General features: G+C 42.3%; 1 protein-coding gene across 2 annotated transcripts in view; it reads left to right on the top strand.

Annotated features, from left to right (window-relative positions):
- The window catches only part of PRKCE (protein kinase C epsilon), a 538,158-nt gene that overhangs the window by 171,789 nt on the left and 352,500 nt on the right, over positions 1-13,869 (top strand). Inside the window, exon 1 of one of the 2 annotated variants that reach the window (XM_077958601.1) lies at positions 9,118-9,268. The gene's annotated coding sequence lies outside the window, so the exon portion shown is untranslated. 2 annotated transcript variants of the gene reach the window in all.

Raw genomic sequence — 13,869 nt, 5'->3', positions numbered from 1 at the left:
ATGAGGGCACAGCCCAGCACGGCTGTATGCAAGTTTACTATGTTTGTTGGTGGAGAGGTAATCTTGAGGCAATCAAAGAGAATCAGGGATAAATTTCAGGCTTCAGCAGGACTGTTCTGTTGTTAACACAATTAGTTCCATTAATCCTCTCCAATCATCTAAGGTAAACAGACAGCCTTTGAAGTCAGGGCAAACATCTTTGTGAAGAAAGGAAAGGATGAAGTGATCAACTCCTTTCTTTCCAAAGCCCTTACCATTGTGAATCATGAACAAAACGTTAAAAGCATCACCACCTGCTATATCCACACAAGAGGACCAGGGAAGCGGCTTGGGGAGTCTCTTAAGCGGGGCGTGTTGTGTCCCCAGCAGGGGATTGGGTTGGACTGGCGGGCAGGACTCCCTTCTCCAATTGAGATCTTCGAGAAAGCCTAGAATTAGCCTTTGGATAACAGTCCAGTTGGGCTACTTAAGTTGACCATTTCCTCTCTCCCTCCCTCCCTCCCTCTCTCCCTCCCTCCCTTTCTCTGTTCTTCCCTCTCCCTCATTTCCTCCCTTCTTTTTCTCCTCCTTTTCTTTTTATTTTATTATGGAAAATTTCAAACATATGCAGAAATAGAGCAGAATAATGAACCCTCATGTCTCTACCACTCAGTTTCAATAGTTATCATGGCCCATGAGCAATTTTCCAGTTGGTGTTTAATGATCACCACCCCTCCCTCTATGTGAGTTTTCTGATTTGTTGTGTGTTGCTTATCTGTGTATGAATGAAGGGGGAAATTCTAATAGAGATTTCCTGTCTCTTCTTTCTCTTCTCCTTAGAAGTTGAAGGGGCCAACAGTATTCATTGGTGTGGAGGTTATCTGGGCCAAGAAAGCTGCAGTCAGGGCAGGAAAAGGGGTTGGAGAAGTTGGGTGGTGGGAACTGGGAAAAGGTTCTGCTGAACGTGGGTCCGGGTCCGGCTGGTGGGGTACATGGATTGAGAAGTGGGACTGCCTTTTTGTTTAGATTTCAGCAAATTTGCCAACTCTGCATTGCTTTTATTCCCCGGGGATGAATGTAGAAGTAGTAGACTTCGTAACAACAGCTATGCCAGTGTCATCTTTGCCTGGCCTTGGTTCTAATCCTGTTACTCCCTTTTCTGTGTCTTACCTTAAAACAGGAGCTGCACCTTGTGGGGACCTTGTGGCTCTGCAGCCTAAGTAAGAGAGCATCTTGGGCAAGGGGTTTAGGCACTAGCCACGGTTTTCCTGCAACAGGCCTGGGACTTGGGGTGCCCTGTTACAGCCCCCCACCAGTGTATCTTGACAGAATTTCAGAGCTAAGGTGTTTAGTGGTGAGGGGTGGGACACTCAAATGTGTTAGAGCAACAGCAGCAGGCAGATAGGTTTCTTAGCAACAGGAAATGCCATTATGCCAACTTGAAACATTAGTTCAGTTTTTCTACTTTTTTTTCCCACCACGCAAACCCCACTTTGCAAAAAGTGCAGACAGTTAGTTCAGTGGTGCATGAAATCAGTGTTACAACTGATGTAATAAAAACTACAGTATGCAGCTGGGCCCAGTAGCTTGCTCCTATAATCCCAGTACTTTGGGAGGCCAAGACAGGAGGATTGCTTGAAGCCAGGAGTTCGAGACCAGCCTGGGTAACATAGTGAGACCCTATCTCTACAAAATATGTTAAAAAATGAGCCAGGCATGGTGGAATGCACCTGTAGCACCCAGCTACTTGGGAGGCTGAGGCAGGAAGATCACTTGAGCCCAGGAGTTAGAAGCTGTAGTGAGCTGTGATCATACCACTGCTTTCCAGCCTGGGCAACAGAGCAAGATCCTATCTCAAAAACAAAAACATGCCTACAGTGTATGTTTGGCAGGGAGGAGGGGGATGGGGGATGATAGACTTGGGTTTTTTTTTTTTCCCCCATCTCTTTAGAAGATATACAGAAAGTTAAAAGAAGCAAGGCTTTTATAAGCCATGTGTCTGTGAAGAGGGTGCATGTTTGGTGATGAAGGTTTGGAAGGAGGGAAGTCAAAGTAGACCCCACCCAGGGCAGCAGAAGTCAGGCCTCTGCATTTTCAGACACCTGAGCAGATCCTCCTCACCCTCCTCGTCTCATTGTGTTGGAGGGCTCCAGGGTCAGTCCTCATTCCTCCAGTTTCGTGGCTCAAACTACAGATCTATATCTTTTATCCAAAATGCTTAGGGCTAGATTTGTTTAGAAATAAAGAATTTGGGGGAATTTTAGAAGGTTAATGTAGTAAATATTCTGTATATTACATAACATTCCCACTGGGTTCTGGGGCAGCTCTTTGTGATCAAATAATATTTCTATATCACAAATGTACAAATATTCACAGGAAGTAGAATCAACATAGACAGTAAATAGCCTTATGTCATTTTGGGTTAGGTTTTATTGCTGAATAATTTTGACCCAAACTTCAATGAAACTTTTAGTTTTTAGAGCTTCGTGGCTGTCAGGATTGTGGATCGCGGGTTGTGGGTCAGTCCCATCTCTCTGCTGCCGACTACCAAATTCAGGTCTGAAGCTTGGACCTGCCCCCCGAACTTCAGACCTATAGATGCAGCTGTCCCCGGCTGTCTCACAGACGTCTCCAACGTGGCTGGTGCAAACCTGCTCCTGTTCACCCCTCCCACCCTGTTCTGATCCCCGTCTTCTGTTCAGCCAAGGGCAGCTCCATGCAATGGAGCTCAGGCCAGAAGTCTCCGTGCAATCCCTGCCTCCCCTCCTTATCTCACACACTACGTGCAATCCCGCAGCAAATCTTTTGGCTCTATCTTCACATTACATTCAGAATCTGACCAATTACCATCACCTCCACTACCACCACCCCTTCCCAGCCACCGTCATCACTTGTCTGGACTATTGCCATAGGCTCCTAAGTTGCCTTCCTACGTCCTCATGGGTGCCTCAGGTTTATTCTCCTTGCAGCCACTTTTTAAAGTGTGAGTCACAGCATCTCACTGCTCTGCAGTCTCTCCTCTGGCTTCCCATCTCCCTCACAGCCAAAGCCTAGGCACATGCCAGGCCCTGGCTCTCTGACCTCATCTCCAACTGCTCCCCACACTCTGCTCCAGTCACACCCATCTGCTTCAACTACTGGCAAAGACTAAGTCTTCCCCCACCTCCGTGCCTTTGCATCTGCTCCTTTCTCTGCCCCCAGTCGAGCTGGCTCTTTCGATGATCAGGGCTTTCCTGGATAAAAGGTGATATAATTCTTACGTGTATTTGACCAAAATATCATATGGAAATCTAATATCTAGGATAGAAGGTCATAAACGAAGGACCCATTCTGACATTCAGAGCTTGAACAGTTTTCAGATCATTTTTGCTGTGTGCTTCAGGAAATATCTTCCCTCCTGGTTCAGATCGTGGTGTGGGCTTCAGCATATGTGAGTCTCATTTGTTGTCCAGCTGTATGAGCCAGAATTGTTCATTTTTAAAGGCCTGGACTTCATAAATCATGTAGAAAACAAGCATAGATGTAGGAGAGTTGCCCATTTTCAGAGAATATATAGTGCCTGCTTCCATATATAATTTGTACCTCAAAACTTATGTATTACTTAGTTACAGAAAAAAAGCCAGTTGGACAGTTTAGTGCACTCATTAGATTACATGTTAAGGCAGGTTTTATCCCAGAAAATAGAAAATCATGCCCTACTTCTTATTTACGTCTTGTTCATCGTTTTGATATAAAATCTAAAAGTCTTAAAAATTTGATTTATACCTTTAAAATTCAACACAGAGTCAACTGATGAATATTGGATTAAAGGAAAATGTCACTGATTTTGACATATCTAATCAATTCTGTTTTACTTTATGTTATATAATTTTGAGACTTATGCTTGGTTTCCTTAGAGAACCAGCATTTTTCTTTTTTTTCCTTTTTTCCTGTCTTACAAAGAATTCAAGACAAATAGGAGAATATATTCCAGTGGATTTCCATACATACAAAGATAGTGACTCTGAATAGGTTGATGATAGGCACTGTATGGTCATATATAGCAGAAATGTTTGCCCATTCCTGATCAATGAAGTCTGCTGTTATGACAGTTTGTTACGTGAAAGGTAGTTAAAAGGTAACATTGTCTAGGATATAAAAAATGTAGACTGCCTCACCTCACAAAAGTGGAGGAACACCATTATATGCAGGAGATTTGATCAAAGCAAAGGATTTTTCAGTTAGATTAAAAATCTATTGAAAAGTCTATTGATAATCCCAACTACTCGTGAGGCTGAGGCAGGAGAATCGCTTGAACCCAGGAGGCGGAGGTTGCAGTGAGCCAAGGTAGCTCCACTGCTGTCCACTCTGGGCAACAGAGCGAGACTCCATCTCAAAAAAATAAGATAAAAATCTATTGAACTATTGAAGCTTTTCCTTAATATGTTCAAACTGTATTCAACTAAGAAATACACTTGACTACTCACCACTCAGAGTTGGTGATTAGGATTGAGTAGTGCTGTAATTATTTGACCAGGAAATTATACTTTTCCAGAGATAAAATTTAAAATAATTTGTCTCATTTTTAATTTGTACCTTAAAGAACTGAAAATCAGGATAACTGAGTTTCTTTTTTTTTTCCAACTGTAGGCAATTTACTCAGGTGCTTTAATGGATTGTTTAACCTCATTATGACTCAGTTTCCTTACCTATAAATGAGAAGAGTGAACCACATAATGTTCTTAAAGCACCAAAAATTTACTTATTTTTAACAAAAAAGCTATAGTAGAAAGTAGAAGAAAAGTAGAAAGTTGAGAAACTATAGATACATAAAAAGAAAAAATTATTCCACTCCCCCATAAACACCTTTTTTCTTTAGCATATGTACCTACCACATACATATTTCAGTTTTACAAAATTGGATCATAGAATACATGTTCCTTTACAATCTCATTTTCTCCCATTGAATACAATATTGTGAATATCTTTGCATGTTATTACATATAATTCAACAAGATTTTTTTCCATGATGGCATGGTGTCTAATGGTTTGAATATGCTACAATTTATTTAAATAATTTTGTATTTAATGAACAATTAGTTTCTAATATTACACTCTTAAAATTTCTGTAATGATTATTCTCATAGTTAAATCTTTACACATATGTGTGATTTGAGATAAATTCCCAGAAGTGGAACTGCAAGATTAAAGGATTTTTGTCATGTAAGGCCAAAACACTCTTTACAAATTTTGTGTCAATTTACATTTCATCAGCAGTGTATAATAGTGTTTGTTTCTTCCCCATTCTCATAAGTACTGCATAATAGTACTTCAGATGACATATTTTGGAATTTCTATTCAAGGTGGTCCTGGAGAAAATGAGTTTTGGGGTTTTTGTTTTGTTTTGGTTTTGCCTACTCAAGACCCCATATAAATTATAAAAAAGGAGAAAAAGGGGAAGTCTGTATTAACCAAGTGGGCAGAAAGAGGTCGTCATCAAACTATTTCAGAGAATTCTGGGAGATGAAAGTAGAAGGTGGGGTGGCAGCTAGTGGAGCAGAATAGAGGGCTCTGGAGCTAGAGCCCAGAACATGTGCAGAGGGCACAGGAACCTAGCATAGAGCAGCTTCTCTGCAGGACTCTAAAGGGCTCCAGGCTTGAACACCAGGACCCTTGCCCCAGGTGATAACAAGTGACCACTGGAAAGTCTGTATGTGGAACCATATGCTCCCCACTGTCACTACAGAAGGGCCTAACTTTCACATAAAAAATTGGAAGGTTCTTTGAAAAAGAAATAGTTTAATGGTTTGAGGAGAACTAGCAAAGCATTGTGGGTATTACTCTCCAGAAGAAATCAATTTCTCATTCAGGGACCCCCTGCTCTAATGGCCAGATCCCACCATCTAACACTATGGCAAATGGGTCCACAATTCTTAGAAATATGCTGCATTCGTAAACAAAAATAAATGAGAGAGAGAGAAATGAGAAAATAGGAAGGCACTGCCTGTACATGAGAAGGGCATTATGAATAAATAGAAAGGCATTTCTGGAAACTCAAGATATTGTCAGAAAATTTCAGAGGAAGAATTATAAGATAAAATCAAGGAAATCTCCTAGACTATGGAATAAAAAGATAAAAGAAATGGATATATTTATATCACATAGTAAGAGACATAAGGATCATTCCTACTGGTCCAACATCTGCATTAGGAGTTTCAGAAAGAAAATGAAGAAGAGACCCATGACAAAGAACAAATAGAAGAGTATCTCCCACAAATTCAGTGTCACTTAGGACAGTGAATCCAAAAAGATACCCTGAGACATATCACTGTGACATTTTAGAACACCGAGGATAAAGAAGACCCAAAAACTTCCAGAAAGTGAAAACAACGTCACCTATTAAACAACAGTAATTGGGCTGACATCAGAGTCCATTGATAATATTGATGTTAGAAGAAAGTTCTGATAGATTGTGATTTTTTTTTTTAAAACCTGGAATTCTATATTCAGCTAAACTATCAATTATGTGTGAGAACAGGCATGAAAGGTTTTGGTAAGCTGGTTTTCTGATTAATATTTCAATGAGAATGTACTGTCCTAGCAAAAACAAGGGAATAACTCAGAATAAGGAAGAGAATGGATTTCCAAGACAGTGACTGCACCCAGCAGAACAATGAGGAGATACGCAGTGCTACAGTTGTGCGGCAGACCAGAGAGCGTCAGCTCAGATCAGGGAGAATAGGACAGTGGGGTGTACCAATAGGTACACCCTGCAAGAAAAGAACACTGGGAAGACTTAAAGATCTGAGAAAGGCAATTGGTAGACTGTAAGATGAAGAATGCATTTGAATTAGATGCTAGGTATATTAGCCATTGAGTGGCATGTGGATTGTTACATTGGGCCCATGGGAAAGAAGGTGTATGTAACACCATTTACAAAGTCATAATAAGGAAAAATGATTAGTTTTCAGATTTTAGAACTAATGTATACACAAAACATGGAAATTAACTATGGTTAGAAAACAGAATGTCAGTGTTGTCAACCTTGATAGGTTAAGAGTAAAGACAAAAATTTCAGAGGTGGCTGGGATGCAGGGTGGCAAGCAGAGGATGGGGAATGCTGGAAGCACTAATGTCCTCTGGGTACAATGTGGAGGGTCAAGGGATATATTCTCTACAGTTAATGGAATAAGAAATTGACATTTTAGGTGTGTGGGTTTTTTGTAGTTGTAGAGAACAGAGAATAAACAGAATTTTTGATGTATAACTTTTGTGGAAGGGCAAAGAGGAGGAAAGTGGTAAGTAAACTGAATCCTCTTCTATCATAGCAGCAAGGTAAAAGAGAATGTCTAAAATAAGAAATCAGGAAATTGAGGCATACACATTTTATTTAGGGATACAGCAGTGACCACCAGAAAAACCCATGTAAAAATTCTTAAAATTGGTCCCTCTGAGGAGTGATGGGGCAGAGGACTGTTGCTTCTCACGGCAAGCAGACATGTAGCTTTTGGTTTCTTAAAACTGAACACATCACAGTACTTAGTTTTGGCTATATTTTAATGAATAAATAACACAAAAATATATAACCCAAATAAAACTTTGACTAATTTGATAAGCAAAAGAAAAGAAAAAAGATATTATCCTTTATTTTATTTTTGTATGTATTTTTAAACTAAATGATTTTCAAGTCATTTCTGACTCTTAGATTTCATGCTTCTATAGTTTTTTATAAGACTGTTCTTTTTCTCACAGGACATGGTTCCAACTATATGATGAAAAGCAATGGCAAATAGAACTGGTATACAGAGAATTATGATACAGGAATATTCCCCAGAGAGCAATTATTCCCCAAAGTTGGGCATCCTGCATCACATGTGTATGTCATTGTCTGAGCCTCTCAGCCATTTTGCTGTGGGTTTAGTGTACCTTACAACTATGAGCTCCAGGAGGACGATAAAGGGGCATTACTCTCATTGCTCTTGTGTCCAAGGAGCAACTTTTTTTTTTTTTTTTTTGAGACAGAGTCTTGCTCTGTTGCCCAGGCTGGAGTGCAGGGGGGCGATCTTGGCTCATGCAACCTCTGCCTCTTGGATTCAAGCAATTCTTCTGCCTCAGCCTCCCTAGTAGCTGGGACTACAGGTGCAAGCCACCATGCCCAGCTAATTTTTGTAGTTTTAGTAGAAACGGGATTTCACCATATTGGCCAGACTGCTCTTGAACTCCTGACCTCATAATCTGCCCACCTTGGCCTCCCGAAGTGCTGGGATTACAGGCATGAGCCACCGTGCCCGGCAAAGGAGCAACTTTTTCATCATTCATGCAGTATGGGCTCCATGACAGCTCACAATGTGTTCTTTCTGTAGATCTCCCAGAGCTCAGGCTGTCTGTGGGGCAGCCTGCCAGGTCTCAAGGTACCAATTGGAAGCATTGGGTCTCCAGTTGGAGAACCCAGCTTTAACGCACACTCCTCTTCTGCAAATTGTGAGGATGTGTGCAAGTTATTTAAATTCCTAAGCCTCAGTTTTATCACCCATCAAATGGTTAAGAACAACAATATTGCCTTCTTCACATAGGTAACTCATGTATGAGTATTCAATAAAGGGTGCTTATTAGAGTTGTGATTATATTAGTATTCATAACACAGTCTCTCTTTTGAATAACTCAGAAAGATGGAAACGAATGATAATGTCTTGGCTTTTAAAGGGAGTCAAGAACTGAATATCAGCCCGGTGTGGTGGCTCATGCCTGTAACCCAGCGCTTTGGGAGGCCAAGGTGGAAGGATCACTTGAGGCCAGGAGTTCAAGACCAGTCTGGGCAACATGGCAAGAAAACAAACAAACAAAAAAGAACTGAATATTTTTGTGAGCAGCCATTGGTAAAAGTTCTATTAGGTTGTGATACCACAGAGACAGAAAATTTTCTGATACGAAGGTAATTTTTCTGGTTGCAAAATCCTGAGTTCCTGACTGAGCTTGCCTCTGTTCACATGGATTCATTCAGTTCCACTTAGAGTCTTTATTGACTACCTATCTCAATCCCAGCCCTGAATCAAGAGCTGTGGAATCCTCAAAAGAAGGACATGGCTTAGCAGGAGAGGTGCTCACAGTCTGGGTGGGAAATAACAATCATAATGACCCGGCAGCTCATATTTACAGGAAGTTGTGTGCCAGACAGTTTCAAGTGCTCCACCGTCTCCTCGAATCCTCCCAACACTCTGAAGCAGGTCCTGCTGACATTCAACTTGTAAGATGAAGAAATCAAAATAAGTGCCACAGAGCTTTAAACAGGCAGAACTGGATTGGAACCCAGGTAGGCTAGCTTCAAAACCTTTACTTTCAATCACTGAGAATTGACTTAGTGTAAGAAATAGGAAACATAAGATAAAACACACACATTCAAATATAACCTAGTGATAGGGACCATTGCCAGTCAAAATGCAAAATGTGAAATGCAAAGTGCCGACTGGCAGTGGATTATCTGCTTCAGAATGCTTGGGTAGCTGGCTACATTGCCTGCTATTAGTACTCACCTACCTCTTCTTAGGATGTACAGTCATGTACCGCCATTTCTCTCAAAGTAGACAGGCAGACTGCTGTGACCAGATGATGCTGTGTACCCTTATATACTCTCCACATTAGTTTAGGCACTTTTGGATGTTTTCTCAGCTCAAGAAAGCATTTATGTACACATAGAGTTATTCATTTTTAGCTACCTCTGTCATCGGAGGGAGCCAGCTCTCTGGGGCCATTTCTGAGCCTGCTAAAAAGAGGAAGTAGGTGCTAACTTGAGCCGACTCCATTTGTGGTGTGTTGAGAGCTAAGATCTGTAACGTGGGCCTCCCGTCCAGCCAACAGGAGTTTCACAAAAAGATGATGGCTGCTGCTAACTTGGTTCCCAGTGACCTGGCTACGGGTGAAAGAGAAAGCAGTGTTTCTGCCAGTTTTGAGGGGTGTTTATTTAAGGTGTGTCTGGCAACTGAAGCAAGCTGTAGTCTTGGGGATTGGAGATTATAAACAGCCAGTGCAGTAAAAAGGGACATTTTATTTTTTTTAAATGGGTAGTAACTTAAATTTTTAACAAGTTAGCTCAGAACATGGTTTTGTAAATGGGCATAGAATAACGAATAAGGCCTCCTTTCCTGATTTCTGGTTTGCTCCTCCTGTCATGTCCATCTCTGGAGTCAACTCTAGCCTTTTGCTGATTAAGACTGCTTCTAGAGATGAGGACATATGTGCAGAACACGTGTGTGCATGTGCGTATGTGTGTGTGTGTGTGTGTACACCCATATACTCCCCCATTGTATTCACACAGCAGCACAGCATCAAAAACTTACGGTGTGTTGCTTTATTCCCCCTCCACTTAATGTATCACAGAGCTAGTTCCCTATCAGTTGGTACATTTAGATCTTTTTCAGTCTTTTTAAGGACTCACATGGTGATCTACCATATGATGTACCATAATTTATTTAAGCAGTCTCCTATTCATGGATATTTAGGTCATTAAGTTCATTAAAAGGCTTTCTAGAGCATTTGGTCTAATTATCTTGTTTTATATATGAGGAAATTCAGATCCACAAACACACAGACAGATTTAAATAATTCAGCAGACTCTCAAACCTACATTTTGGATGTGTTTATCTTGCTATTATTGTATTTTGATCACAGGAGACAGGAGAAGGTGGCTCAGCTGTGTGCCTGTGAGTGTGTTTGCACATGTGGGTGTGTGTGTGAATGTGCGCGCCTACACAGGTAGGTGTACATTATGTTGTGTGACAGATGTGCTCTTGAAAAACTCTGAATGAGTCCTTTTATTTTTAAAAATGGAATATGAAATTTTAAATGCTCCGAGGGTGGGAATAGGATTTGTTATTTAAAGGAAACTTGTGGAGGAATCCTTTTGCGAAATAAATCCTTTTTTTCCATTTTTAAAAACTGCTCCATTGAGGTATAATTTACATACAATTAAGTGCATTCATTTTAAGCGTAGGTTTGATTTGTCCCGCCAAATGTCTACATTCATGGAGCCGCCACCACAATCAGGATGGAGAAAACTCCCATCACCCAGGATGTTCCCCTGTGTCTCCTGGCATTCACTGGCCACCTCCGTCTCCAGAGAATCACAGATGTGCTTTTTGTTATTGTAGGTTTGTTTTGCCTGTTCTAGAACATCGTATCAGTGGAATCCTGTGGTATATACTCTTTAATGTTCGGCTTCTTTCACATAGCATCTGTGTTGTTGCATGTATTAGTAGTGTATATATATATATGTATGTGTGTGTGTGTGTGTGTATGTATATATATATATATATATATATATGAAACAGGATCTCACCTAGGCTGGAGTGCAGTTGTGCAATCATAGCTCACTGCAGCCTCAAACTCCCAGGTTCAAGCCATCCTCCTGCCTCAGGCTCCCAGGTACCTGGGACTGTAGGCATGCACCACCATACTCAGCTAATTTTTTAAATTTTTTGTAGAGACAAGGTCTCAGTATGTTGTACAGGCTGGTCTCAAATTCCTGGCTTCAAGTGATCCTCCTGCCTCAGCTTCCCAAAGTGTTGGAATTACAGGGGTGAGCCACCATGCCCAGTCCTCATTCTTTTTTATTGCTAAGTAACTTTCCATTACACGGATGTAGTGTGGTTTGCTTATTCATTTACCTATTGTTGGACATTTGGGACATTTCCAGTTTTGGGCTGTTAGGAATGAAGCTGCTGTGAACATTTCTGTATAGTAGATGGCTTCCCAATAAATCCACGCCACAACTCAGTGTACAGATCCAATTTTTTAATATATTGAAGTAGTATAAGCTAAGGCCATCCATTCAATAAGTCAACATGTAGAAATCTGTATTGAATCCCTCCCATGTGCTGGACAGACAGGGTCCTGCCTTGCAGGGATGTACACTGAAGCCTGCATGTCTTTGCACTGCAATGGAAGGTGTTTGAGAAAAACAATCTGCCCCTCCCCTTATTTTCTGAAAGCAAGTGCTATTATAAGCCCATTAACAGAATAGAATCTTGAACGTATTTGATTACATGTGTACTCTCTGCTTTTTGACCAGTCACTGCACAATACCAATACAGCTAGTAACAAATTTTACCCCAAATGAAGAGTCTTTAATTAGCTGCTAACTTCAAAATCAGCACCCCACAGCTGCTGATGAGTTGCTCATTGTATTGCCTCAATGCTTTCTGCTTTCCAAATGCAGAGCTGGGAGGACACCTGCTGCCTGAATGTCCCCTGCTCTGTCCAGCTGGCCTCTCCCATGCCAGGTGGGTCTGGGGACGGTAGTGTGCCTGTGGTGCCTCCAGGGGAGAGTGGCCATCAGTGAAGGGGTACAGGCCTTGGGCAGTGGACCCCCTGCTTTGGGAACTAGTCCGCCAGTCTTCTCTCCTGATGGTTCCCCGTCTGCCTCCTCCTCTCTCACTCTCCACCCTCCTCCAAGTAAAAAATAAAAAGACACAGCAGTAGATTATCTAGGACCTTACTGGTGGAACGAAGGCAGTGCAAGCCTTCCCTTGTCCTTCTCATCCTTTCTGGATTCATCTTTTTCAGACCCTGTCCCTCCCTTTTGCCTCTCTCCACACCTTCGTGCCTGACAGCAGATGGGAAGGGAAGTGAAACTCAAATTGGGCCTGTGAGACCTTTGTGGGCTGTCCTGAGGAAAGGTTTGCTTAGACATCTCAGGCAAAAGTTGAACCTATGGTTAGGAAGCTCGACTTTGTATATTAGACCTCCCTTCCCTTGAACCCAATAACCCCCAACATGTAGGCGTACAGATACCTGTGGGTCACATGGGGGGTGACAGCAGCACATCAGCCAGCAGCCCGGAGAGCAGCATAGGTGGAGTCCTTTCTATTTTGCTGTTGTGGTTGTCAGAGCTCCTGCTGGGCAGGTGTGGTGTCGAGGAAGGAACATGAGTCTGAGAAACAGGAGTTGAGGGAGCAAGTTCTTTTTTTTTTTTTTGAGATGGAGTCTCGCTGTGTTGCCTAGGCTGGCATGCAGTGGTGCGATCTTGCCTCACTGCAACCTCTGCCTCCCGGGTTCAAGCAATTCTCCTGCCTCAGCATCCAGAGTAGCTGGGACTACAGGTGTGTGCCACCACACCCAGCTAATTTTTGTATTTTTAGCAGAGACAGGGTTTCACCATATTGGCCAGGCTGGTGTCAAACTCCTGACCTCAAGTGGTCCACCTGCCTCAGTCTACTAAAGTGCTGGGATTATAGGCGTGAGCCACCACACCCAGCCTAGGGAGCAACTTCTGATTCTGCCAGTCCGGCTTCAGGGGTTTCATGTACAGATATAGGTGTGAATGGTACCCCCTGGGGTTGTGCAGCTGGTGTGACCTCACTAGCACACTGCATGATATAATGGCCACCTATCTTCCTTAACCCCAGCTTTCTCAGATGTTCAACAGCACTAGTAATACTTGTTACCACGCCTGTAATCCCAGCACTTTGTAAGGCTGAGGTGAGAGGAAGGTTTGGGCCCCAGAGTTTCAGGCTGCAGCCATGACGGCACCACTTCACTCCAGCCTGGGGGACAGAGCGAGACTCTGTCTCAAAAATTTCTTCTTGAAAATAGCAAAACTCGCTACCTTACAGATTAACTGTGAGGAATGAATAAATGAATGCATATGAGGGGCTTTGTAAATGACTGAGCACCACCCCAAAAAAGTCCCTATCTTTTTGTTTTTCTAAGATTGCCTTTTCAGGGCTTGCTGTGGGTCGGGCTCTTCCCCATTGCCATGTTCCTAATTCACATGAGAGGTACTCTCGTTGCTGCCCAGACCTCCCCTCAGAGCACCATGGGGTGGTCCAGGTGTCTGAGGCATTGCTGTGCCTTCCAGGTCTGCCTGGGGAAGACAGTGACACCTGAAAAGGGGAATGAGCCCACTCTGGGGACGGG

Source organism: Macaca mulatta, chromosome 13, assembly GCF_049350105.2.
Source record: "Macaca mulatta isolate MMU2019108-1 chromosome 13, T2T-MMU8v2.0, whole genome shotgun sequence".
NCBI classification, from domain to species: domain Eukaryota; kingdom Metazoa; phylum Chordata; class Mammalia; order Primates; family Cercopithecidae; genus Macaca; species Macaca mulatta.
The sequence above is the reverse complement of the archived record's forward strand: the minus strand, read 5'-3'. Positions and strand labels throughout refer to the sequence as shown.